General features: G+C 45.7%; 1 long non-coding RNA gene across 3 annotated transcripts in view; it reads left to right on the plus strand.

Moving 5' to 3' along the window:
- LOC144828889 (uncharacterized) overlaps positions 1-25,339 on the plus strand; it is a 164,660-nt gene that overhangs the window by 88,604 nt on the left and 50,717 nt on the right. For all 3 annotated transcript variants that reach the window (XR_013610552.1, XR_013610553.1, XR_013610554.1), the window contains exon 2: positions 8,070-8,350. This is a non-coding gene — a long non-coding RNA (uncharacterized LOC144828889). The remainder of the gene's footprint in view (positions 1-8,069; positions 8,351-25,339) is intronic.

Genomic DNA, 25,339 nt, shown 5'->3' on the forward strand with positions numbered 1-25,339 from the left:
CAACTTAAGGTCTAAAAAGGACAAATAAAATCTGAATTTTTTTGTGAATCACACTCTTTCAGACAAGAGACTATTTTTCTTTTTCTTTTTTGAGCCACTATCCGGGTTCAGCTACAGGGTCACGGTATAAGACTTAAGGGGTGGCACGCGTATTGACAAAAGGTCTGCGGTTCTAGGGACGTCTAGAACGCCTGGACGCACACTTGAGTGAAGAAGGAAAATTGCCGCGAGCAGCACGTTAGAGGATGGAGTCTGTTGTAACTGAAAGAGATGTTGAGAGAAAAGATCTTAAGACAAGATTTTGAACATTGATATGTAACAAATGTTTTATAATATTGTGCTTTTTGATGTTTTTAAGTATCACATTAGCTTGTGTGGGTTGGATTGTCTATGTTACACAACAGACATCTGCACCCACCTCCCAAAGTATGCTTTCTTTCACTACTGTTTCTTTGCACCAGTTTTATACGTTGCCTGAACATGAACAAACAAGGAGATCAGAATTTATCAACAACTCGTTCATGCAGTTGTTGCATCAGCCTCAGTTAGTAGTAAATACCACTAATTGTTGGGTTTGTGGTCTTATGCCTCATATGACAGATAAAGGTATGCCATATTTGGTTTTGCCTTTTTCTTTTAATGGGTCTGTGTGGGCTTTTCAGACCATGTTTTTCTATGCAAATGAGGTACGCCCCTTACGTTCCCTTAAAGATAACTCCAGCAATAGTGCCTTGATAAGGGGAACAGTAGCTATGATCCGAGATATTGATGCATATAATACTATCCCTAAGGATGAGGTGCAGGCTTATGTTGGTTGGAACGTGACTGGATATAGTACCAGCTTGACAGAGAAGGAGAGACGAAAAAGGTCTCCCCTATTTGGATTGTACCCCACCGAGGCCATTTTTTGCCTGCAAGGTACTGGTCGGAATCCGAAAGTCAGCTAGGTAAGAGTGTGTGTGCTCAAACCTATGTCTATTCATCCCGGAATTCTCCACCGTTTATGCCAGCTAAAGGCACATATTTTGTTTGTCATGACAGAGCCTACACATGGTTGCCACCTGATTTTTCAGGAACATGTTATGTGGTGTTTTTGCTTCCCCCTACATACACTACTGCTTCAGACTATCATAGAACGAGATATGGTAAAGGTGTCTTCAATCAGGAAGATACTGCAGCACACGAAGTAGGAGATTTCTTCAAGGGCTTCTTGCCCCTTTTGGGGTCCTATGATCAATAGTAGGCATATTCGACAGCTTGTCCGCGTTGTTGAAGCTACTATTAATGAGACAGCAGGTGCTCTCAGTAATGTTACAGCTGAGCTTCAAGCGGGTCTCCTTATGACTTTACAGAACCGTATGGTATTAGACATCATACTTGCAGATCGAGGAGGGGTATGTAAATTGATCGGATCCAGTTGCTGTGTTTACATACCAGATAATGCCCCTACAGTGTACCTAGCCATCTCTAGGTTGCATAAGATCTCTGAGTCTATACATGTAGACGAAGGAGACTGGTCATTGACGGGATGGTTTTGGGGACTGCTGTCCAAATGGGGATGGAAGATTCTGACATTCCTTGGTATGGTTTTAGCCATCCTTTTCTCTTGTTGTCTTTGCATCCAGTGTGGTCCTGCCATTTGTAGTCTTTGTGCTACTATGTGTGTTCGGAGACCTGTCCCGAGAGAAGTTGAGAATAATAAAATGATGCTACAGCAACACTTTGATGACCTAATGAATGTCGATATAGACCTAGATTCAGATTAACATGAGTCTTAGGTTATTGCCTACGTAATGGCAAAAGGAGGATCTGAGGTTCTGTAATTCTCGAGTCTGACTCCATTTTGTTCTGTGCCACCATTTTGTGTTGCCCTCACGTAGGCCTGTAAAGGTAACCTGGCGAATAAAGTGGCCTGGCCTTCTTAGTTCATGTATACATTAACTAGGTTTCTTTTTGACTCTGAAATGAACTGTAAGAAACTGACCTCTTCACCTGAAACTGACCTCGCAAAGCCAATTTCCCTGATCGATCTTTGTTTGAGATTGCCAATCAATGTTCAGGACATTGTTAACTTTTTAGTTTCCTTGCACATACCTTATCTTGTTCAGCATCTGTTACTGTTTCTTTTTTATGTTTCTTCATTACATGGGTTATGCTTTCAATTATAGGTTTGTCCGGCTTGTGGAGATTGAATTTGGGACATTCCTAATAATTAACTTTTGGGTTGGGATACTGTAAATTGAGTTTTTGCTATGTGATACTTTGTTTGAAAATGTATCTTATTGGCTAGAATTTAGTGCAGTGGGTGTACATTTATAATGTGAATATTGGGTATAAAAGGAGACGTCTCGTCTTAGTAAAATGAGCAGTCTCCTGAGAATTTACACCGTGATGTATTTCTAGGATCACTGTTACTAGCTGCAGCTAATAAACTTGGTCTCTGACGCCATCCAGAAGTATTCTGTGTCTTTGAATACCAAGACAGGTGAACTCGAACATCTTAGGCGCGCCCCTGAGGCCGCTGGGTTAAACCCCGGTTCTTCAGATGTAACGTCATACATTCCTGCCATGGCCCCAGCTTGCCTGTGGACACAAAAGACTAGTATGGTACACTTTGTGAGTGTGCTAAGTGAGAGTGTTTGTGATGTGCAAGAGGGGTACCTGACAGAACCTCTCCCTCATCCTGCCAGAGATGGCCCATCCTGGCAACATCTATTCCCCCTTTGTCCCATTGTCTGGGAGTAATACACAAAGACCAACTGCCAGCTACACCGAGTCATGTGACCCAGGAAACAGACTGTTGGCACCAAATGAAAGAAAATGTAAACTTTCTAAAAGTAGCATTTTCAGAATTGTGACAGCAACGATCCCTTTTCCATTGAAATGAAATTACATAAAGTTTTAAAGTGCAGCAATGCCCAAAGGTGTCAAGGCGGAGAACGCCAATCTTGAGAGTACCCTTCCCATTGCCCTTGCCAAATTACAGAGAGAAAAGGCCGGCTTCTAAGGCCTTCCTAAAAGGATCATGCAGTTTTATACCAGTTAAAAGAAGGGAGAGGGATTTCCAGGTCTTGGCAGCTACAACCGAAAAGGCTCTGATCTCTATCCCTTCCTCCGAACTTTGGGGATGACAACTAAGTTGTGAGCTGCTGATCTGTGAAGTCTGCAAAGAGAGTGCCATTGGAATATGGTTTTAAATCCCCCTGGACTGGCACTATACAGTGCTTTATGAACAATACACATAGCTTTAAATGTGACCGGCTTCTGAACAGGAATCCAGTAATGTTCACCCAACCCTTTTGAGACTGACATATATTTTGGAATATCTAATGTCAGCCTTGTGGCCGTATTTTGCACCAGTTGTAGTTTGGCTAGAGATGTCTTATTAGCGTCTAAATAGAGTGCATTTCTTTTGAAAAATAGGCCTCTCTGAAGGGTCACCCCAAACATTTTGCCTTCCTTCTAATATTCTTCTAATCTCATTTTGTTGGCTGTACGAATCTGGGCACTTTACCATTGCTGACTAGTGCTAAGGTGCATTGGCTGTCGGCAAGAAGTCAGAATTCTCTTTACTGAAACCTCGGACCTTTCGCAAAAAGAGAACAAGACTGAAGCCCTCTCTGGCTCGGCATTGAATATCTGGAACTCGCTCCCTCCGGAAATCCGCAGAATTCCCTAAACAGCTGCTTTTAAACATGAAGTAAAAACACTCCTAATGAACAGGTTCCTGCCTTAAATGACCATTGGTCCTCTGTCCTTAATGTTTTCTTCTCTTTTATGGCCTAACAACTGTAATACCTATTGGTGTCTACCTTACCGTACCAAGTAATGCTTGTGCGCATCCTTGTACATTTTTATAAGCTCAATATTTTTTCCTCTCATACTTCCTTTCTAATCTTCCCCTTTTTCCTTGTTCTCCTTTTTCATTATTGTGAAGCGCCCTGATACCCCTCGGGGTCTTGTTCGCGCTATACAAAATGTTTTAAATAAATAAATAAATGGCATCTTTGGTTTACACCTGTTTGGCATCTTTGCTTTACTTGTAAGTCCCTTGTAACATGGTATAACATATACCCAGGCCTGTACTTCAGATGCTACTAGTGGGCCTGCAGCACTGATTGTGCCACCCACAGAAGTAGCCTTTCAAACCTGTCTTAGGCCTGCCACTGAAGGTCCTGTGTGTATAGATTACTGCCACTTCGACATGGCATTTAAAACTACTAGCTAGGCCTTAAACCCCCTTTTTATTACATATAAGTCACCTCTAAGGTAGGCATTAGGTAGCCCTAAGGGCAGGGTGCAATGTAAGTAATAGGTAGGGCATGCACTTCTATGTTTTGCATGTCCTGTAGTGACCAACAGCCTGTTTTGTTTTCACTACTGTGAAGTCAACTCATCTCATAAGTTAGTATTGGGAAGTCCTTAATACACTTTTAAGCTGTGATTCTTGATCAGAGACGAGTAGCTTTTTCGTATTTCATATGTTTGGAATGGTAATGATAAATCCTCCTTACTGGTGATGTTGGATTTTGCTGATAACTTTATGTGCTTTGCATCCTGTTCCCAATACACGTCTGGGTTGGGTGAGAGCTACACTTTGTGTATTCCCTCTAGTAAGCCACAAACACAGGAAATTGGGACTCATCTGCAATCTGAGCACTCACCTGCATTCATCTGCATTCTGATGAGTCTTCCTGGGCCGGGAGGAATGGGAGGGACTGACACTTACACTTCAATAGGTAGCGTCCTCTCCACAGGCAAGGCACTAATTTACCCCCACAGATAGCCTGGCTGACAAGATTGGGTTGAAAGGGATCATTGTGAACTTCAGAGAGCTGCTTTGAAGTCATTCCCTACATCAAAGGCACTTTTTGGTATGAGTACTGGGTCTCTAACCCTCTAAAATAAGACACTTCTGGATCTTGACCTGAACTTCTGTGAGTACGACTGCTGGGCTGCTTAAAGGACTCAACTGGACTGATTTTCTGCTTGTTGCCCTTGCTGCCTGCTGTTCCCTGACTCTGATGGAAGGACTTCGTCTTCCCTCCAAGTGATCTCCAAGAGCTTGCTGGCTTGCCTCCTTCTTTCTTTGGTCTCAGGGAAACAAACAACTTCACACAATTCTTCTGATGCTGCTGGACTCTGTCTGTGAGTCCTACTCTTGCCTGAGGTGCTTCCTTCAAGCTCTGGCCCTCAGAAGTGGGTTTTGCAGAGACACGGCGCTGCAGCGAGTGGCTGAAGAGCAGCTTTTTGGGGCAGGACACGCAGCCCCAGGAAGCAGCGGGGCCGCGAGTGGACGGCAGCCCCCCTACCTTGACCGGGGGCTATTTCTACTTCTTGCGCCTCCCGCTTCGCGGGAGACGCGGTGCTGCAGCGAGTGGCTGAAGAGCAGCGTTTGGGGGCAGAACTCGCAGCCCCACGAAGCAGCGGGGCCGCGAGGGGACGGCAGCCCTCCCCTACCTTCACCAGGGCCATTTAACTGCCTAAGATCTCCGCGACGCGGGATGCTTGCGGGCAGGCGCCGGGCTAAGCCCGGGCAAAGGGCGGGCCGTCTTTGGCCGCCAGGGGCCAGAAGAGGCCGGGCCGGGCCACCCCCCTAAATTCTGCCAAGATGGTCTTGGAAATAAAGGTACTGTTACTTGCCTTTTGGTTCCTTAAGATCGAAAGCCCACAGGAACGGCTTAATGACATACCTGTCACCAGCAAGGACCTGCTAAAGACGCAAAAACTCTTTTTTGCATGTAGTTTTTACCTTGTATACTATATTGGTTTGTTTAGTTATTTGCCTAAATTCCTTTTTTCTCTTGTTTTCCTTTCCCTGAAATATTTCTAAGATGGGTAAAAGGGCTTGTCCTACCAAGAAACTAATCCCATCTCCACCTAAACCTGGCGCCAAACCCACATCAATAGATAGGATGTTGGAGAAAGCCCTTGGAGCTGTGGCCTCTGAAATAGAACAGACCGAAAGGCGTTTATCTATTACACCAAACCAAGATTCTGACTCATTGATCTCCAACTCACCATGTGAAATAGAAGCAATACCCATTGAGTTGTCCAATGACCTACCGCTAAATTTAGATATGACATGTAGGGAGTCCCTGAACTGCAGTGTTCGCCCTCAGTTAGATAGAAACACTAAAGCTAAAGTAAGATCAAAAGTGAAGCCGCTAGCTAAAAGGAAAAAAACGCAGGGTCACACTGTAGATATAGAACAGCCCCTGGTGGATAGTCCTGCGGTAGATCCCATATTTCAAGCCACTGATCAGCCTGGGTGGGTGACGACTTTGGTATTAAACTTGCAGACTCAGATGAGAGCCATTATCAAAGAGGAACTCAGCCCTATAATAGAAAGGTTACATCAATGGCCTGATAGACGCTCTGATGCAAGAAAGAGAATTAGATTTAGATGCCCCAATATTAGCTTCAAGCAGGATCTCGGCTATGATGTTTGCCAATGACACACTTTTGGTGTCTATATCACCTATGGGGATTCAAAGGGTTTTGGATAGATTTCAGTTATTCTGTGAAGAAAGAGGTCTTGAGATTAACTTACAGTAAACAAAATTAATGGTGTTTAACAAACCAAAGAGCACCCTTCCAAATCCTTCACTTAACGGTAAACACCTGGAAAGAGTGACATCTTTTATATACCTAGGCATCACCATCACTGAGTCTATGGACTGGGGGGCGCACATAGCGAAGTCAACATTAAAGCTAGCCCAGTCGACAGGGGGCATCACGAAGGCTTTTAAAAAATCAGACAAGAGCGCAGTCAGTCCGGCCCTAGAAATCTACAGGGCTCAGGCACGAGGGGGCGCATTCTATGGTGCAGAGCTCTGGGGTCACTGTAACTCCAAGTCCTTATCACAGGTTGAGAATCATTATATCAGGAACCTATTTAGGCTGCCGTGCAGCACTCCTCTAATTCCACTCGTTTAGATGTAGGACTAATGGCACTAGGAGAAGTGTTGAGTCTTAGACCTCTACTGTATTGGCGTCGCTTGTGGTCGACTCCTGGACTTCTCCCATACAAAGAAGAATTTTCGGAAGTTCTGAAGATAAGGGGTGCTGCTAGATTGCCCTGGTTTTCCCACATCAAACATTTGTTGATAGATATGGGCCTGGGGGAGTGTTGGGCTAACCCAGAGCTAGCTTGCCCACTAATCTCCAGGAAACAAATGAAGGCTCATTATGAGAACCACAGAATGGCTTTATTGCTTTCCAGCTCTAATATAGGTAAACTAACTAAAGCCTTCTTGGAAATAAAGGATAGTTCTACTTACAAGAAAGTTCTAGATCTTATTAAACCTGTGACCGCTAGGAAACTTTATCTACAATTTAGATTTGGGGTTCTGCCTCTCCTCTGTTTTACATCGAAGTGGAGAGCCCAGAATGAGGCTCGGTGCCCTGCCTGTGATTATCTAGAGGAATCAGAGCTGCATGTTTCTTTCAGCTGCCCTGGTTATAACAAAGTGAGAAAAAGATGGCTGGTGCAGATTTGCAGGAACCTGGGCAGTAGGCACTGTGTTGAAGTGTTCAGGATATTGAAGTACGATCTTAATATCCCAGTTGTCTACTCAGTCGCAGGATTCCTGTTTTCTATGTGGTGCTCAAGAAGTGTATTTTTGAAAGCATCTAACGAGCCACTGGACAAGAAATAGTAGATGATACGTTTAGTACTGTCATCTGGCAAAATCTCCCCTTGTACAACGGTACATATTTCTTATTTGAAGGGTTTTCCCTGTTTCTACTAAAGTTTTTAACTTAAGGTATTTATTTATAAAGCACTATGCACTTTCAACAAACTTGTATGTATATGTGTTGTGATTCCACTGTACATTTTCCACCCCCGTTTTTTAAATTCAATCTATGTAGTTGTCAACTGATACCGTTAGTGTTTTTTAACCCTCTTGTAATGTCAAGTTTTAAAAATTCTTCTGATGTATTTTCATAAATGAATGTTTTATATGCTGTACTTTTTAGGTCATGTTGACCAAAATAAAGTTACTTTGACTTGACTTGACTTGGTTTTGCAGCTGTTTTCATAAAAAACTGCATTTGAATTTCAGCTGCATCGCTCTTTGATGCTGATGCAACAGCTGCCTGACAAGAGTGGTTCCACAGCCTGCTTGGCTGGCAATGAAGCTCTGCACAGTTCAGTAATGACACATTGCCTTTACTTCAGTGTATCTCGATGACAACGCAGAGACCCAACTGTGTGGAAATGAGCGAAGCATCAAGCCCATCCAAGGTACTTTCCCAGGGGGACAGGCATGGGTCCTGTAGCTGGCCTGCCCTCCATTGTGGTGGGCCTGAAGTTTGGATTTGCACCAGTCCCTTGCTCCCTCAAGTAAGTTTTTGACCGCTAGTGACTTCTAATCACTACTTTTGGTTTATTCTTTAATAATTCATATCTCGACTTCTAATTAATGGATATTTTGTTGTTTAGGTCTAATTTTGCTCAGATACATGTACTCTATTTTTCTAAACCTGTGGAGTTTTTTTGTGGTGTATTCATTGTGTTACTGTGTGTGTGTGTGTGTGTGTGTGTGTGTGTGCTGCACAATTACTTTACACATTGCAACGCAGAAACCTGGGCACACGTTCAATTAGGTATCAACCACTGTAAGATAATGTAAATGTCCACTATAAAGTAATGTCAATTTCCAAAATAGAAGAATTTATGATAGTGACCATGATTTATTCACAAAGAGCAAACGAAAAAACCAGCTCACCCGTGTTTCGTCGCTTAACGGAAATGCTCAAGCGACTTCCTCAGGGCTGAATATGAAGAGGATAATATAGAAAATTGCTCTACCTGTGATGATTCCAACCCGGCTGGATGAGACTTCAAATGCCAAATCTAACTAGAAGTTCCATAAACCGGTGCGGTCGAATCATGGAATTGGTGATCTGAACTAATAAGCAAAGATCGAAACGCAAGTATTTGTGTTGGCAATAAGATCCCGTGAAAGGTGTATCCTTTTAGCGGGTGCGCAGTGATAAATGCTGTCTGTAAGTAAAAGGTGCTCGTGGCCCCATAAAAATTTCCAGAAGCGTTTGCGCTCTCAGGTGCTCACGATGCACTCTGTAGCGTGTGGTTTCCGAGTGCGGCACCTCACTGCCAACCGGAAGTAATTATTTACAATAGCGACATCTGTAAATACATGGTCCTTGTGTCCCCATAAAAATATACTGAAGTGTGTACGCTCTCAGGTGCTCGAGGTCTCCTCTGCAGCCTGCGGTCTCCAAATGTGGACACATGATGGTTAAGATGTTAGCTCGGATAGGGAACAGCGAGATAGGGCAATAGTTCTTCAAGTCATTGGGGTCAAGATTGAGCTTTTTGAGAAGAAGCCTGACAGCTGCTTCGTTCCGTAGAATAGCCCCCAGAATTAATTGCGTTATTCATAATAGCAGTTAGAGGCGGAACTATTATGCTTGCTTCCAGTTGGAGAATCTTAGGTGGACATGCTAATGAAGGTCCCAAGAGGTAAATCTCCATTTTATCTAAGGTCAGAGGGGGAACCCTGATGGAGAAAATGAATGTAGCTCCTCCACCTTACTGGTGCCTAAGCAGCTCTGCTGCCGTGAGTCAGTAATGCAAGAGTCCAGAAGCTCCTCCTGATTAGCCAGGACAAATTCTTGGTAAATATTAGTAACCATAGAATGGAAGAATCCTTTTAGCTTGTTACAGAGCTCAGTTGAGCCCTCAATTTCTGAGTAAACTGGAGGAGTTGCAAGCTGATGGATAACTTCAAAAAGTTATTAAGAGGAGCTTGCAGATTCAATTTTCTTTGTACAGAAGAGAGATTTTTCTTCTCTAATGGCCTTTTTATGCTTGCCAATGGTGTTCTTATATAAAATGTTGCCTTGGTCTTCATACTGTTGCCTCCATCCGCGTTCCTGCCGACAGCAGGCCTGCCTCAATAGTCCTAACATTTTGGTGAACCTTGCAGCTGTGGGTCCCTTCGGGAAAAGTTTTGACCCTCTTGAGTTCATTAAAGACGTTTTTCAATTACAATTCTTTAGACAACAAACTCGACATTCCGATCTGCTCTCAATTGAAAGTTGTCACTAATTAAATCTAATGAGGCAACCCAATAATATCCTATGGGAGAGGCAGGGCTTACAGTAGTAAAAAAGTGAATGTAGGAGGTTTTCACTACCCGGACATGCAAAACTTAAAAACACATGTCCATGGACGACAGACGCTGCTCGCTCCATCGGGCATTTCTTTGATCTTTCTGGCCTCTGCCCGTTTGAGGAGTTCCGCACTGATCTTGGACTTCCTGAAACGGAACAATATCATTATCTCCAGATTAGACATTGGGTGTTGCAGGTGGGGGTGCGGGAGGGTGCGGAGCGGTTACTTGCATCGTTTGAGAGGTGGCTAATCTCGAGGCACAGCGATGCACGCCTGACGTCAGACCTGTACAAATTCATGAGGGCCCCCCCAGACACTGCAAAAACCTCAGGGCAATTGCGGTGGGAGTGTGAACTGGGAAGGGAACTCTCATCGAAGGAATGAAAGGACATCTACCATCAAGCCCGTCACACTGCTCGCAATGTGGCGTCCATTGAAACGGCCGCCATGTTGGCCACTTACTGGTATTTGACGCCTGTACGGCTCCATAGGAGCAATCCCTCATGTAGCCCATTGTGCTGGAGAGGCTGCGGCACGCCGGCTACTATTACTCACTTGCTCTGGGACTGCCCTTCCCTGGGGTCATATTGGTCACAAATACTAGACGAGATGGACTGCCACTTCGATACACAGATCCCGAGATTCCCAGCCTATGTCCTCCTTGGCCTCCCCAACGCCATCACCTTCCCGCTTCACTCTCGGAGAGGCAAACAATGGCCCTGACTTTAGGAGCAGCAGTACAGAACGTCCTAACACACTGGGGCTCCACGATGCTTCCCACTCAAATACACAAAGTGTGGTCCATTCTGGGGATGGAAAAGATTTCGCTTTCCCTGACCAAACCCAAGGCCTCCTTCCACGAACTCTGGGCCCCTCTTGTAGCACTTTTGACATCTGAATTTGCAGAACTCACATGTCCCAAATACCTTAGACTATTACATTTGACAGACCCCCCACTGGCGCTCACTCCTGACACACTTGATACTTAGCTGTTCTGGGGGCCTAACTATTGGGCTGCACTATCCCTATTGCGCAAGTTCACATTTTTCTTTGAGGAGGAGAGGGGAGGGGGGAGGGGGAAGGGGAGAGGGGTTTTTTATTCAAGTTTATTGTTCCTTTTGACAATTGCACGATAGTACCATGCCGGGTTGTTACCTGATGATTGTGGAGCACACTGGCTCATTTGTTCTTCAGTGGATAAAATCAATAAAAGACATCTTAAACCAAAAAACACATGTCTAGCTTTTTACATGCACCCTGCAAAATGGACTGTTTAGGGCCTATATTATAGGTGGCTTATATGTGTTGAAAATGAAGGTTTAGGTCTGGCAAAAGGTTTATTTTGTCAGCCCGAAATGGCAGTTTAACACTGCACACCAGGCTGAGACATATTTTGAAAGGGTTACTTAAGTGGGTGTCACTATAAGTGCTGCAGGCCCACTAGTAGCATTTCATTTACAAGCCCTTGGTATATGTGGTATATGTGGGTGTGAAAAACAAATTTAAGGGTTTTTCAGTACCAGGGCATGTAAAGGTTAAAAGTTCATATCCAACTTTTTAAATACACTGCATCATGCCATCTGAGCTGTTTAGGACCTACCCTAGGTGTGACCTATATGTATTATAAAGGTAGTGTTAGGCCTGGCAAAAGGTCTATTTTTCCAGGTCGAAATGGCAGTTTAAAACTGCACACATAGGCTGCAATGGCAGCCCCGAGACATGTTTAAAAGGTTACTTAAGTGGATGGCACAATTATTGCGTCAGGCCCACAAGTGGCATTTAATTTGCAGGTCCCGGGTACAGGCCATACCACCTTATGCGAAAGTTACAAGTAAATTAAATGTGCCAATTGAGTGGAACCCAAAGTTACAGTGCTTTAGGGAAGGGCCATAAGTACTTTAGCACAGTTTAGAAGTGGTAAAGTCTAAACAAGGTCAGCAAACTCAGAAAGTATGAAGGCAAAAAGTTGGGGAAAACCACCACAAGGTTGCCAGGTTCAACACTTTTGTTCTCGTCTTTCTGAGATGGGCATACAAGAACCTGCACATGATTTGCTCAAATCATTTCATGCCAACTGACGCCAGGTTGCATATATTCCTCCTTTTGAATCCTCCTTCAAATCTCTAGTTTACAGAGTCCCTTTTCTATTTACCCTTCACATCAGCCCTCTTGCCAGCATTAATATAACTTTTGGGTTCTCCCTGATAGCTTATATTACTGATGCTCAGATTATCATATCCCTCAGGAAGAACATAGTAGGTACCCAATTTAGGGTCCAGTCATACATGTCTGCTGTCGCTACTTGGATGAGTCAGAATTCTTTAAAACTCAATGACGACTAAAATCAAGAGCTGATTTACGATGCTACCTCCTCTATCTCTTCCTCCTCGTGGTGCCTCCTGATCTGGGTATTGTTCTCATTCCCTCTACATCCTCTTGCAAGCTAGATATTATCTTTGAGACTAAGCTTTCTTTCATCGCTCATATTAACAAACTTCGTGTTACGTGCTTTGTGCTACTTTCTACCCTGAGGAAAGTGATTTCCTTCTTTCCGGCTACCTTTCATCAAACAGTAGTCCCTTATAACCGTGCATGCAGGGATGCAGTAATGCTACATTGTGCTCTGCTACCCACCCATGTTATGTGTAGTTCTCTCAGGGGGCGTGTGCCCACTGATCCTCTGTAAATTTGTCAGTCGCACATTTTCTTAGCAGAGCTCTGTAGCAAGCATTTGAGGTTGTTTCTGTCTAGATTATTACAAAGCTAAATTTACAAGGACATATCATCATGTATGCAGAGCTACACTCATAGGGTTTAGTTTCTTAGAGTTGTAATACTGGTTAAGTTCAGTTGACCCAATTAAGCCAACACACCTAAAACAATGATTTGTAAAATAAAATCCAAGTACTGGAGCATGACAGCCTTGGTGACTAAGAGTGACCTGTATAATCCTATCCTCCATACTTTGCCCTTTTAGGTCTCGCCTACAGTGTCTCCTTTTCGGAGGGATCAAATTACCAACACAATTCAACATATATACAAATAGCACAGGCTTTTGGCCATCCCCTTCAGGCATTGGCCATTAACATAATTTTAGTATTTGCCATTCACTAATTGGAATGTCTTTAACACTGTGGCATTTTATGGAAGGTTTTTGGAGCTTTAAGTTGTCCACTGTTATTACCCCTCTATTGATCTGCTCTCCATCACTGCTTCTGTGCCACACCAAGCTATCCTTGAAACTCTCCAGGGAACAATATGGCCCCTGCTTTCCACCTCTTCTACCAGACATTACCAGGCACCTGGATTGGACCTGCTTGTACCTTTGGTTTTGCCAATGTCTGCTGAATTGCACCATATGCAGTGGCAAAGGCGCACAATTCCAAAATGGTTGCCATCCAACAGCACACATGCCAAGTGGCCATCTTGTAATGGATTTCCTTTTGATTTTTTAAAAATCATTATGAGATGACTGCCATGTATGCGGGTAAATGCGCATGTGTCAATTTTGTAATGTATTCTCAAAGCTATAAGGAAATCTATAGCAAGATCGCTGCAGTGTATGTGCCTCCTTTCACAGTGTCCAATTGAAATAGATTTTCAAAAAAACAAGAAAATCCATTACAAGATGGCGGCGGTAAATGAATGTGCATACTCTTGAGTCATCTGTGAAAGACAACAAAAAACAAACTAAAAAAGACATATTCGTTATAATGGGTTCCACTGGGAAACTATCTGAGATCTGTGAAAGGGCAATAAAAGTGCATGGAAGGCAAAGTTGTAATGCAAAATGATGCCCCCATGCAGAAAGTGGTGAGGTGCCCCTAAGTATCCCATATTTCACAGATATCCATTGGCCTTAAGATTGATGGGGTTTTCTTGAAGGGTTCGGGGGACCCTGAAGGGTTGCCCCACCCAGCCCCGCAAGCTTTAGTGGCTTGTGCTATGTTCCTGATGCAAGGTTGTAAATAGGACGGCCAACCTGCGAGGCTGCGAATTAGTATACGCCCTATTGCAAATCATATTTTTTTTAATGAAGTTACCTATCCTACAGCACAGCTGGTAGTTATTCCATAGAAACAAATCAGAAGGCACATTTTCATGTTAAATTAACGTCTTACAGTAACTCCCATTAAGTTTGGTAGGGTTGTATTGTCTTGTATTGCAGCATTTATATAGCATTTACTACCCCTATATGGGGCGGCGATATTGTGGCTGTGCGAGGCGGGTTTTTGCAATTGGATTTTTAGAAATTACTGCGCCGTTCTCCTCAAGGGCGATTGTTACAGTGTTGCTGACACGTGTCCAAATACTTTCATGGCAGGAAATACAGCAGGCTACGGTTTCACTTTGAAGCTTGCATCTCTTTGACACAACCAGGATATTTTAGACATCTACAGCAGGCTTCAGAACAGGGAGCGTTGTCATTTTAAAGATGAGGGTTTGGACTAAAAGACGGCAGAAGCCCTCAACAGAGGTCTACAAGGGGGACTGGAACTCAAAATTCCATTCATAGGATTCTTGGTGGCTAGATGGATCGCTCCTCTGAGTAACAATCAACCTAAAATTCAATTGCATATTTAGTCATTTGATAAAATAACAAAGAAATATTCAGTACAAATAGATCAGTTTTTACAGCATTAAAACCTACCTCATTTGACCGATTCTGGCATGTTTCAATCTTACCGCTACCACAGTTTAATGTTACTGCTGTTAAAAAAAAAAAGAAAACACAACTATTTTACCCACAAATTAAAAGAGAAACAAAAGAGATCGAAAGCATTAAAGAGAAAACATATAAAACAAAAAAGACTTAAATGAATATTAGCATAAAAACAAGGCAGCCTACTGAAAATGATGCAGAGCAAACAAAAAAAGAACATAATTAACAGTTTCAGCCATTATTAGGTAATTGAAAAAATACATTAGAACACAAGGTTTTTAGTTTTTTTTAAAAATGTTAAAGCCTGATTCATCAAGCCGAATTGCGCTTGCAAAGGGCCAGATTCTGAGAATCTGGCCCTTTGCGAGCGCAATTTTTGCATTTGGGATTCATCATCCCAAATGCAAAAATCGGTAATTGCTAATTCGCTAAATTGCGAGGAATTACATTTAAGGAATCTCTATTTGAGATTCCTTAAATGCAATTCATCAACCAATTTTAAATTGCTAATTCGCAATTTCGGGCCACTATTTACCGCGAGGTCAAACCTCGAGGTAAATAGCGAAAACTTAGAAAAATGCTTTTAAAAGCATTTTTCTAAGTTGCATGTTGCACACACACATGTCCTTCGGACATGTGTGTGCGCAACACCACTGTAAATTACATTTCAGGGGTGCTACAGGGTGTCCTTTGGACACCCCTAGCACCCTTGAAATCGCTATCTTATTTGTGAATAGCAAATTGCTAATCGCAAATAAGGAATACTCCCCATTCATTCCTATGGGCCTTTAGGCCCATAGGAATGAATGGGGAGATATTCCTTATTTGCGATTAGCAATTTGCTAATCGCAAATAAGGAATGTGTAGGAATAGCAATTTATTTAGCGATTCCTGCATGAATACCGTTTTGCGAGTCAGTAATGGCGATTCCTTATGAATCGCTATTAAAGACTCGCAAAACACGCCGATGATGAATCAGGCTGCAAGTCTAGTACAGCAACAATACAGTTGACCCATTTGCTATGTTAGTGTCTAATGATCTATCCTGAATTAACATGTACAAGCAATACAACTCTCTGACTGAACACCCTCTCCCTCGTGGCATCAGGTGGTGGTGGAAATGTGGGTGTGGCCACAGCATTCACTCCCGGGGCGGCCGTGCTTGAGCGCATGCATGCAGCTGTAGGAGTGCACATGTGTGGGGCAGCTTGCCAGCAGCAAGTTTGCTAGCATTTGCTAGCATTCTACATGCTCCTGCAATCTCCCAGGGAGGCATTCCCGTTCTCCGCATCTTCTTTCATTCCCTGTACCAAATTCCTTCTGGTGGATTCACTTGAGGATGGAAGGGGCAGTGAAGAGGAGATCATGTACCTCAGGGTCAGCGAGGGGAGCTGTGTTTCGTGTAATTCGGGATCCCCAAGTACAGTCGGAGGGAATCACAAGAGCAGGTGTGTTCATTCTGCTAGAGTTGTGGGCACAAATTGGTGAGTTGGCGTGAGTCCGGTGATGGTTAATGCAACGAATCACGAAACAGAGCTCCCTTCACTGACCCGGAGGGCCATGTTTCCCTCTTGTTGATCGATGCTTTTTCTGCCAGTCCGAGCCCGCACCAGCTCAAATAATTAATCCTGGCTCGAATGACTCGCCGTATATCTTGGCTTCACACAATGATACCTACTCTCACTGTAATGAAATTTGGTAACCTGGTCCTGATGATGGCCTAACATTGCATAAGGGCTGAAACGCTGTCGATCCTCACAGCGTAATATATGGCGCCTTGATTGTGATTGCCCAGAAGAATTTGTACATAAAATGTATTAACTGTACAGGCATCACATTCAATCTCACTGTATATATAATCCTGTCTACACCTTCTTTCCCTCTGTACATACCCCCCACGTGTCACTTTCCCCGTCCACTTTTTCACAAGCACTCTTGCACGCCCTTACAGGTTACATGACATTCAATGTAACACAGTGCAATTTATATGTGGTTTCATTTGTTTCTGTATTGAATATTTGATTTACTTAAATATATGTGGAAAGCAACTCTTCTTTCCATTAACTAAAACGTCTTGCTCAACTTCTATGTGTTTCCCTATGCTCTTCCACAGCAATTCATCTTGCTCTTTCATTGAGGGGTCCAGCATGGCTGTCGGGTAAATGGGAAATTTGCCAAGACAATAAGCATCAACCTCCACAGTGCTTCATCAATGGTTTTGGATTTGGATTTGCACTTAAACCTTATGCGGGTCTCCTGGCTGCTTTTCACAAAGCTTAACTATTTTCTCTCTTCCCCCCTCTTTCTCAATACATAACTAATCATTTCCCCCCGCTATCATTGTATATTAGATTCCCTCCATGTCTGTCTGGTCTATGTCTCTGGTAAGTCTAATACAAACAATTTGGTGAGTGTTGCTGTGCCTTCTGCCATTTGAGCTGTAGCTCCCCCACTAGGTTCCATTACACAGGGCCAGAAAAAGATTCCATCAGAGCTTCCAAGAGGAGCCGGTAAGCATTTGTTCCTACCCTTAAGTAGGTTGGGAGTACAGGCAGAAACACTGCTTATGGCTTTGGACGTCACCAATAATGATAGGACCAGTTCTGGGAAGTCATATCAACATGGGAACAAGTCAAACTGGAGCAATGAAGTGAGATGCAATCAATATAGCACCCTGTTTGGATGTGTATCTAATAGCAGATCCCTTTACTGTGACAGGGAGGCTGTGGGTCACAGCTGTTCCATGTGGAATGACCCTTGCTATATATCATCTTCCCGATATTCATCTTCCCCACGTATTGCCTTCAGCAATCTCATTCAGACAATCCAGGGTAAGAGCATTAGGAGAAGATGGCTGGAGGTGAAAACTAGGCAGAACAGGAGGAAAGTTGCACTCTAAGCTCATATGTGAAGGGCCTAACAAATAAGGATTTGCCTATCTGTGATAATTCACTAATATTCTCTTCTAGCCATGATGGTGGATCATCCTTCCAGCCTTGTTTTAACTGACTGCTAGCATAGATGGAAATCTAAACTTTGACTCATTTTCCATTGAAGATAAAAGGAAGAAAAATTACATTTCGCTAACTGTCAAGACTATTGCCTATTTAGATAAAGGGACGCACATGCGCTACCCCAAAGTTAAAAATGTCTGTGGATCTCTCGAAGGGGCACCAACAAGAAATGGAGGTCCTCATTTGGCAAGAGAAGAGAGCTCTCTCACTGGGTCTTCAAACGGGCTTGTCTATAATCGTATTCTTTCTATGAAGTCAGAATTTCCACATTCATCCCATAATGATTTATTGTCGATTGAAAAGTCCCTGATACTTGAAATTATCACTGTGAAAGTGAAGCTAAATAAGTCCAGGTAAAAACAGGAGATGAAGGAGACAATGATCATTTAACCCCTTGGCTGTGGCGGCAATTCCGCCGCAGCGCTAGAGGGGAGGGGGGCCGCGCGGCGCTCACATGCTCGTGACGGAACCGCTCCCTCACGAGCCTCGGGTGGGCTGTGCTTGTGACGGAGCGGTTCCGTCACAGCCCCGCCCGCTCAATAGAACGCACCGCACGGGGGGCGCCGAGCGGGCCGTGACAGAACCGCTCCGTCACTAGCACAGCCCACCCGAGGCTCGTGACGGAGCGGTTCCGTCACGAGCATGGGAGGGGTTAAACACTGGGTAAACAAACATTCAGATCAAGGCCAACCCAGAAGAGACTGACTCTATCCACTACCACACAGGAAGAAACCCCACTCCGCATTCGACACGGTTAACCATGCTACCTTATTACATTGTTTGAAGGGCATGGGAGTGTCGGGTGCGGCCCTGGCATGGCTTGCTTCCTTCCTGGATGAACGCTTCTTCCAGGTGTTTGAGGGCGAGGCTGTATCCACCAAACAGCCACTCGAGTGTGGGGTTCCTGAGGGCTCTGCCCTGAGCCCCACACTTTTTAACATCTACATGAGGCCCTTAGCGGAGGTAGTTCATCCGTTTGGCGTTCGTATTGTCACCTACGCAGACGACACTCAGTTGGTGGTCTCATTAGACCACTCTGAGGGGTCGTCTAGCACGCTGAGTCTATGCCTAGAAGCAGTGGCTAAATGGATGAAATCCTCCTACCTCAGACTGAATGGAGAAAAGACGGAGGTCATGTTACTGGGTAATTCTCCACCTACCAGTCTGGCCTCCCTCTGGCCCACATGTTTAGGCCCCCCTCCCCTTCCTAAATCGGAGATAAAAAGCCTGGGGGTTTGGCTTGACAAATCACTGGATTTCTCTTGTCAGTCCACCAAAACTGCATCCATCTGTTTTGGGCTGATGAGAATGCTCCGGAAGGTGCTCCCTTTGCTTCCATTTCAGGCGAGGAGAGTCATGGTCCAGGCCATGATACTCTCACGCCTGGACTATGGTAATGCTCTCTATCTGGGAGCCCCGGCGGCAGTGATTAACAAACTCCAGGTCACTCAAAACTGTGCGGCCCGGCTGCTTTTTCAAATTCCACGCTGGCAGTCGGCTAAAAATGCCCTAAAAAAGCTACACTGGCTCCCTGTGTCAGCAAGGGTTCAATTTAAGACTGTGTGTCTTGTTCAAAAAGCAATTCGCAGAACTGGTCCAGCTATAATGCACCCTTTGGCTACCCCTTATCTTCCCCTCAGAGCCCTGCGCTCTAGTTCATTGCAATTAGCCACTATGAACAAAATAAACAAGGCTCGCTGGGGCGGCCGTTTGTTCTCGCACAATGCTGCGAGAATATGGAATTCTCTTCCACTTATCCTCAGAGAAAACAACAACCGGATGGCATTTAGAAGGCTTTTAAAGACCCACTTGTTCAGTAGTGCTTGCTAATCACCTTAGCTGACCGCCTGGACTTCAGTTAAGAGCGCTGCGAGGCCTACGGGAGTCTGTGCGCTTTATAAATGTAATTTTTCATTTCATTTCATTTCACTCCTCAGGAATCCTGGGGCAATTCTGGGTGCCTGGCAAGTAGCATTGAGAAAGAGGCCAATGATCCCATAAATGATCCATCCATGAAACTGTATCAAGCTGCAGATTCTTTCAAATTTAGCTGTGGATCAGCGCAAAGAATACCACCTTGAATGGGAAGATTTAGATCTCCAAACAGAACCCTGTCGGGTGATATTAAAGGATTGGGGGAATCAATGTATCTACGTCAATTAGTAGGGAAATCAACAAAGGGATATTGAGCTATGGGACCTATTCACAAAAGTATATCTACTGATGTATATTTACTACAAGTACATTTACTCTTACACTTTTTTTTTATTTTTTAAAAACCTTTATTATCGGAAAAGTCATACAAATACAGACCTACAACCCCACAGGGCCGGTCAGGAATAATCCGCAACACAATTGAAAACAGTACAAGGCCCAACAACCCCTGAAATCAATCGCAATGTGTATACGTCAATAAACAGGGCCGGCGGCTGTAAGAGGATAATAAAAAGGTTTCACATTTTATATTTTAAACAAGCAAACAACACAGAAACAAAGTCCGAGGTAAAACTGTTATAGAAGTGACCATCCCCACCAGCAGGGGGGGAAAGCCAGCCAACTGGTCTAAAGAAGGATAAATCCTAAGGGGGAGGAAAGAAGGGCCAAGAGTGGACAAGCAGACTGTGTGGTATAGGAGAAGGATGCATGGAATGCGAGGTCACGGAGACAGAGGGACAGTAACGGAATCTACGGAGGGGGGGGTACAGATCTCTCCTCGATACGCCTTCCACTGACCCCACACCTTTCCCCATTTCCTAGGCCTACCACGGGCAATATACACCGTTTTCTCCCTAAACATACACCAACCCATGCATTCCATCCATGCCGACGCCGAGGGTGCCCTCTGGGACCCCCACAATTGGGCTATGTCCCTTTTGGCGATCGTGTTGCCGAGGGTGGCCCACCGAGTCTGCGCCACGTTATAATCATTGGGCTCCCAGACGTTCAGAAGGCACCTCCTAGCCTCAGGCATTAAAGACACACCCGTCACCTCTTCCATAATGTCATGCACGCCTCTCCGGTAAGACACCACATCCGGACACTCCCATACGATATGGAGAAAAGTAGCAAGCATACCACAGCCACGCCTGCACAACCCATCCAATGAATAACCCATCCTCATCAGGCGTGGACCCGTGACATAGACGCGGTGCAAAATCTTCAATTGCACTAGCCTTAGACGCGCCGGAATCGCCACTTCCTTTGGAGACGACACCGCGGCCTGCCAGTCTTCGTCATCCAACTCAAGCCCATCCGCGGTCCAGGCAGTACGGAGCTGGACAAGGAGGTCAGAGCGATCGTTAATAAGCTTCTTATATATAAGAGAGATGGTACTATCAGGGACATGTCCATCGAGCACCCTATCTTCCAGGGGGGAGGATTCCGGGACAACGGCACCAGCCGGAAACACCGAAGCAAATGCATGGCGAATTTGAAGATAGAGGTAGTATTCCCTATCACTCAGGCTGTATTCCCGCTGGAGTTCGGCAAAAGTCTTGATCCTGTCCTTGATCAGGAGGTCCCCCACTCGACTAATACCTATAAGATCCCACTTGTCGAACCCCTTCGTCGCCCAGAGATTCCCCAGCCGTTCAGCCGCATAAAGCTGCGTTGCTCTAGTCAGCTTATCTGTCCATCCCATGGCAGCCGTCGCACTAGTCCAAACTCGCACCGCGACCCCAGTAGGACCAGTAAGTGTCTTCCTAGCAGCTTTAGAGTAAAGCGCCCTGTTGTAGTCGCCACCCGGTAGCTGCCATTTGTCCATCTCGAACGCAGGGTTAGGGGTAGGACCATACATGGCATGGTTGATAGCACTCAACTGAGGCGCCCAGTAATAGCGTTTGATGTCGGGCAGCGCTATACCGCCATCATACCAAGGCAGAGTCAGTTTCGAGAACGCAATACGAGGCCGCCCGCCCCATACCAGTCGCCGTTGGAGGCCCTCAACCTCACGGAAATAACTAGCTGGGACCAGATCGAGTGTATTTTGAAGGGCATAAAGGAACCGGGGGAGAGACATCATCTTAAACAGAGCGGCTCTCCCCAACGGGGACAGCGGCAAGCCACACCAACTCGCGACGTCCGATCGCAGCCGACGAAGTGGCGGCAGTAAATTCCTTTCATACCGCACCGCAGAGTCCAAGGAGATATAAATCCCCAAATATTTAAAGCCGTCACGTACTACAGGTATCGGGCAGACACGGGGCAGCAAGGGCATTTCTCCAGTGAGCGAATAAATACAGGACTTGGTCCAATTGATGGACAAGCCAGAGTTTCTCCCGAAGGAGCGCAACACATCAAACAACACTCCCAGGGATTTACGAGGTGAGGTCAGGTACAACAAGATATCATCCGCATACAATGAAACACGATCTTCATATCCCGGGGACCAACTAATGCCCTTAAGCGACGGCTCCCATCGGAGCCACGCGGCGAGGGGTTCAAGAGCAAGTGCGAAGAGCAACGGTGACAACGGGCAGCCCTGTCGCGTGCCTCTGCCAAGAACAAAGGACTCCGAGGCCCTGCCGTTCACCACCACTTGAGCCAATGGTTGTGCGTAGAGGAGCTGAACCCACCCGATGAAACGCGGGCCGAAACCGAACTTCGACAGAGCCGCCCATAAATACGACCACTCTATTGTGTCAAAGGCCATCGAGGCGTCCAAAGAAACCAAGATGGCTGGCTCATGAAGTGACCCCGCTCGCACTAGAACGCCATTAAGACGGCGAAGGTTAAGCGCGGTATTACGGTAGGGGATAAATCCTGACTGGTCTGGATGTACTAAATCATCAATCACTGTAACTAGACGATTCGCCAATACTTTCGCCAGAACCTTAGGTTCAACATTCAGAAGCGAAATCGGTCTATACGACGAACACTGCTTACGGGGTTTCCCATCTTTATGAATTACCACAATGGACGCCAATCTCTGATCTCGGGGAAGGAGTCCGAGATCTCGCAATTCCAAGAACATGCGACGTAGATGCGGCGCCATCTTATCCGGGCACAGCTTATACAGCTCTACCGGAATACCATTCGGGCCAGTGGCCTTGCCTGAACGAAGGGAACGGATAGCAAGCGCTATTTCATCAACGGAAAAGTCCGCCTCCATAAGCGCACGGTCGGACTCCGAGAGGCTAGGCAGCGCGATATCCCTCAGTAGCAAATGTGAGTCCTCCTCCGGCCTGTCCGAGACCGCCGCGTAAACCTTCTGGAAGTGCTGAGCAAAAACCGCGACTATCTCAACAGGGTCCACAACCCGCGAACCATCCACCCCTTCCACAACAGGCACAACCCTATTCAAACACTCTCTCCTGTCCAACCAAGCAATCAACTTCCCGGCCTTATCACCAACATCATACATCCGCCCCTGTTGCACACGATACATCATCCTGGCTGCATCCGTCACCAGAGCCCTGTAGTCAGCCTGTTTAAGGGCCAAAACATGCAACTTCTCAGGTGTAACCCCAGATCCCAAATCTTCCTCCAAAGCCGTAATCTCATTTTCAAGGCAAACAACCTCCTCATTCTTACTTTTCTTCGCGCTAGCAATCAAAGATAGGGCCTGACCCTGAATCACAGTCTTATAGGCCTCCCAGAGGGAAACGGAAGAGGACACCGATCCCACGTTCTCATTAAAGTAGTGTTCCATGCATTGAACCACTGCAGCCCTAGTTTTGGGGCTGCGTAGGTGCCAGGGGTTGATCGGGGCAACAAGGCCCTCCGCTCCCAAGGACAAATCAATCCCAAGCCAAAGTGGAGAGTGATCCGAGATCCCCCTAGCCAAGTGACGCACTTCCGTTACGGAGACCATCTGCACCGCTGGCACCAGGATATAGTCAAGCCTCGAAAGACTACCATGCGCTCCCGAGTGAAAGGTGTACTGGGACTGTCCAGGGTGCAAGTGCCTCCAGCTATCCACCAAACCCATTGCATCCAGAAAATCACCCAACCATGACTGCGATCTCAAGAGAGTTCTGGGGGGGTTACGATCATCATCACCACTAACCACCGAATTGAAGTTGCCACCCATTATCAACATGCCTTCGGGGAAGCTCAAGACCACCCCACCTAAATCAGAGAATGTAGTGGACTGTAGACCTGGTGGGACATAGACAGAGAGTATGGAAATCGTCTTCCCCTCCCATCGCCCCGTAATGGCCGCGTATCGGCCACGATCGTCAAGCACGACGTCATCTATCTCCAAGGGGAGGGAGTTACGAACCAAGACGCCCGCCCCCCTCTAACCCGTGGTGAAACCTGAGTGCGCCACCAGACGATACCCCCTCAGATTCAGCGCATGGCAAGTGTTCTCTATCAAATGAGTTTCTTGAAGCAACACAACATCGGGTGAAAGACATTTCAAATATTGCAAAACTATCCCCCGCTTGATCCTATCACCCAGCCAGTTCACATTCCAACTCAACACCCTCAGCCCCCTACCCCCCATTGCAGAAATTCACCCAGCATCCCCCCCGCATAAGGACAGTCACATCTAGCAAATCGTGCATGAAAATGAAACCTCGGAGTAAACAAAGAAACAGAAAAACCCCCCGCCCCCAAAAGAGTACCCAACACACACCCCCCCACCCTGCACCCCTGCGTCGATCCAAACAACCACCCCAACTTGCAGTGTGCCTGTCGCCCCATTAAACTAATCTACGAGAAGAGAGAACCCCTTAGAGGAGGAAGAAACCCGAACCCTCCCACCCCCGGGTAGACAATATACATGCACTCAATAATAGTCAAACCGCTGCCATAAGTCTATATAGCCGGCCCTCCAGTGGGGACTCACTCCACCCGTTCCTCCAGGCCACCTTCAGCACCGCCGGAGTGTTCAGATCGGTCGCGCTGTGTCGGCAGAGTATCAAGCCAGTCACTAGCAACCTCCGGGCGATCAAAAAAGAAAGTGCGCTCCTCAAATTCGACCCTCAAGCGGGCCGGGAACAGCATAGCGTACTTTAGGCCCATATCTCGGAGGCGTCGTTTCACGCCTGTGAAGTTCATGCGCTGTTTCTGGACTGACTGTGTGAAGTCCGGGTAAAAACTGATGGATGCATTGTCAAATTTTGTGGGCCCACTAGTGCGCGATGCCTGGAGAACAGCGTCTCTGTCTTGAAAGTTGAAGATCCTGGCTATAATGGGCCACGGCGTCGCTCCCAATTTAGGCTTACCACCTGGGACTCTGTGGGCACGCTCCACAGTGAAGAAGTTACTGAGGCCCTTAGGTGGCAAGTGATTCAGCACGAGGTCCTCAACCAAAAGATCCGTAAACACTGCTTCGGAACTTTCCGGAACACCAATGATGTGGACGTTGTTTCGCCTGGCCCGGCTCTCGTATTCATCCAGCCGACAAGCAAACAAGTCATTAAATTTCCGGAGATTGTGGACCTCAGTCTGAAGGTCCGAAACATCAGTAGTGAGACTTGCTGTTTTAATGTCCAGCGATTTTACCTGCTCATTAGTCTTTGCAAGATCCGTTCTGATGAGGTTAACCTCGATAGCCACAGTGTCTAT

The sequence above is a fragment of the Lissotriton helveticus genome, chromosome 4_1 (assembly GCF_964261635.1).
Source record: "Lissotriton helveticus chromosome 4_1, aLisHel1.1, whole genome shotgun sequence".
NCBI classification, from domain to species: domain Eukaryota; kingdom Metazoa; phylum Chordata; class Amphibia; order Caudata; family Salamandridae; genus Lissotriton; species Lissotriton helveticus.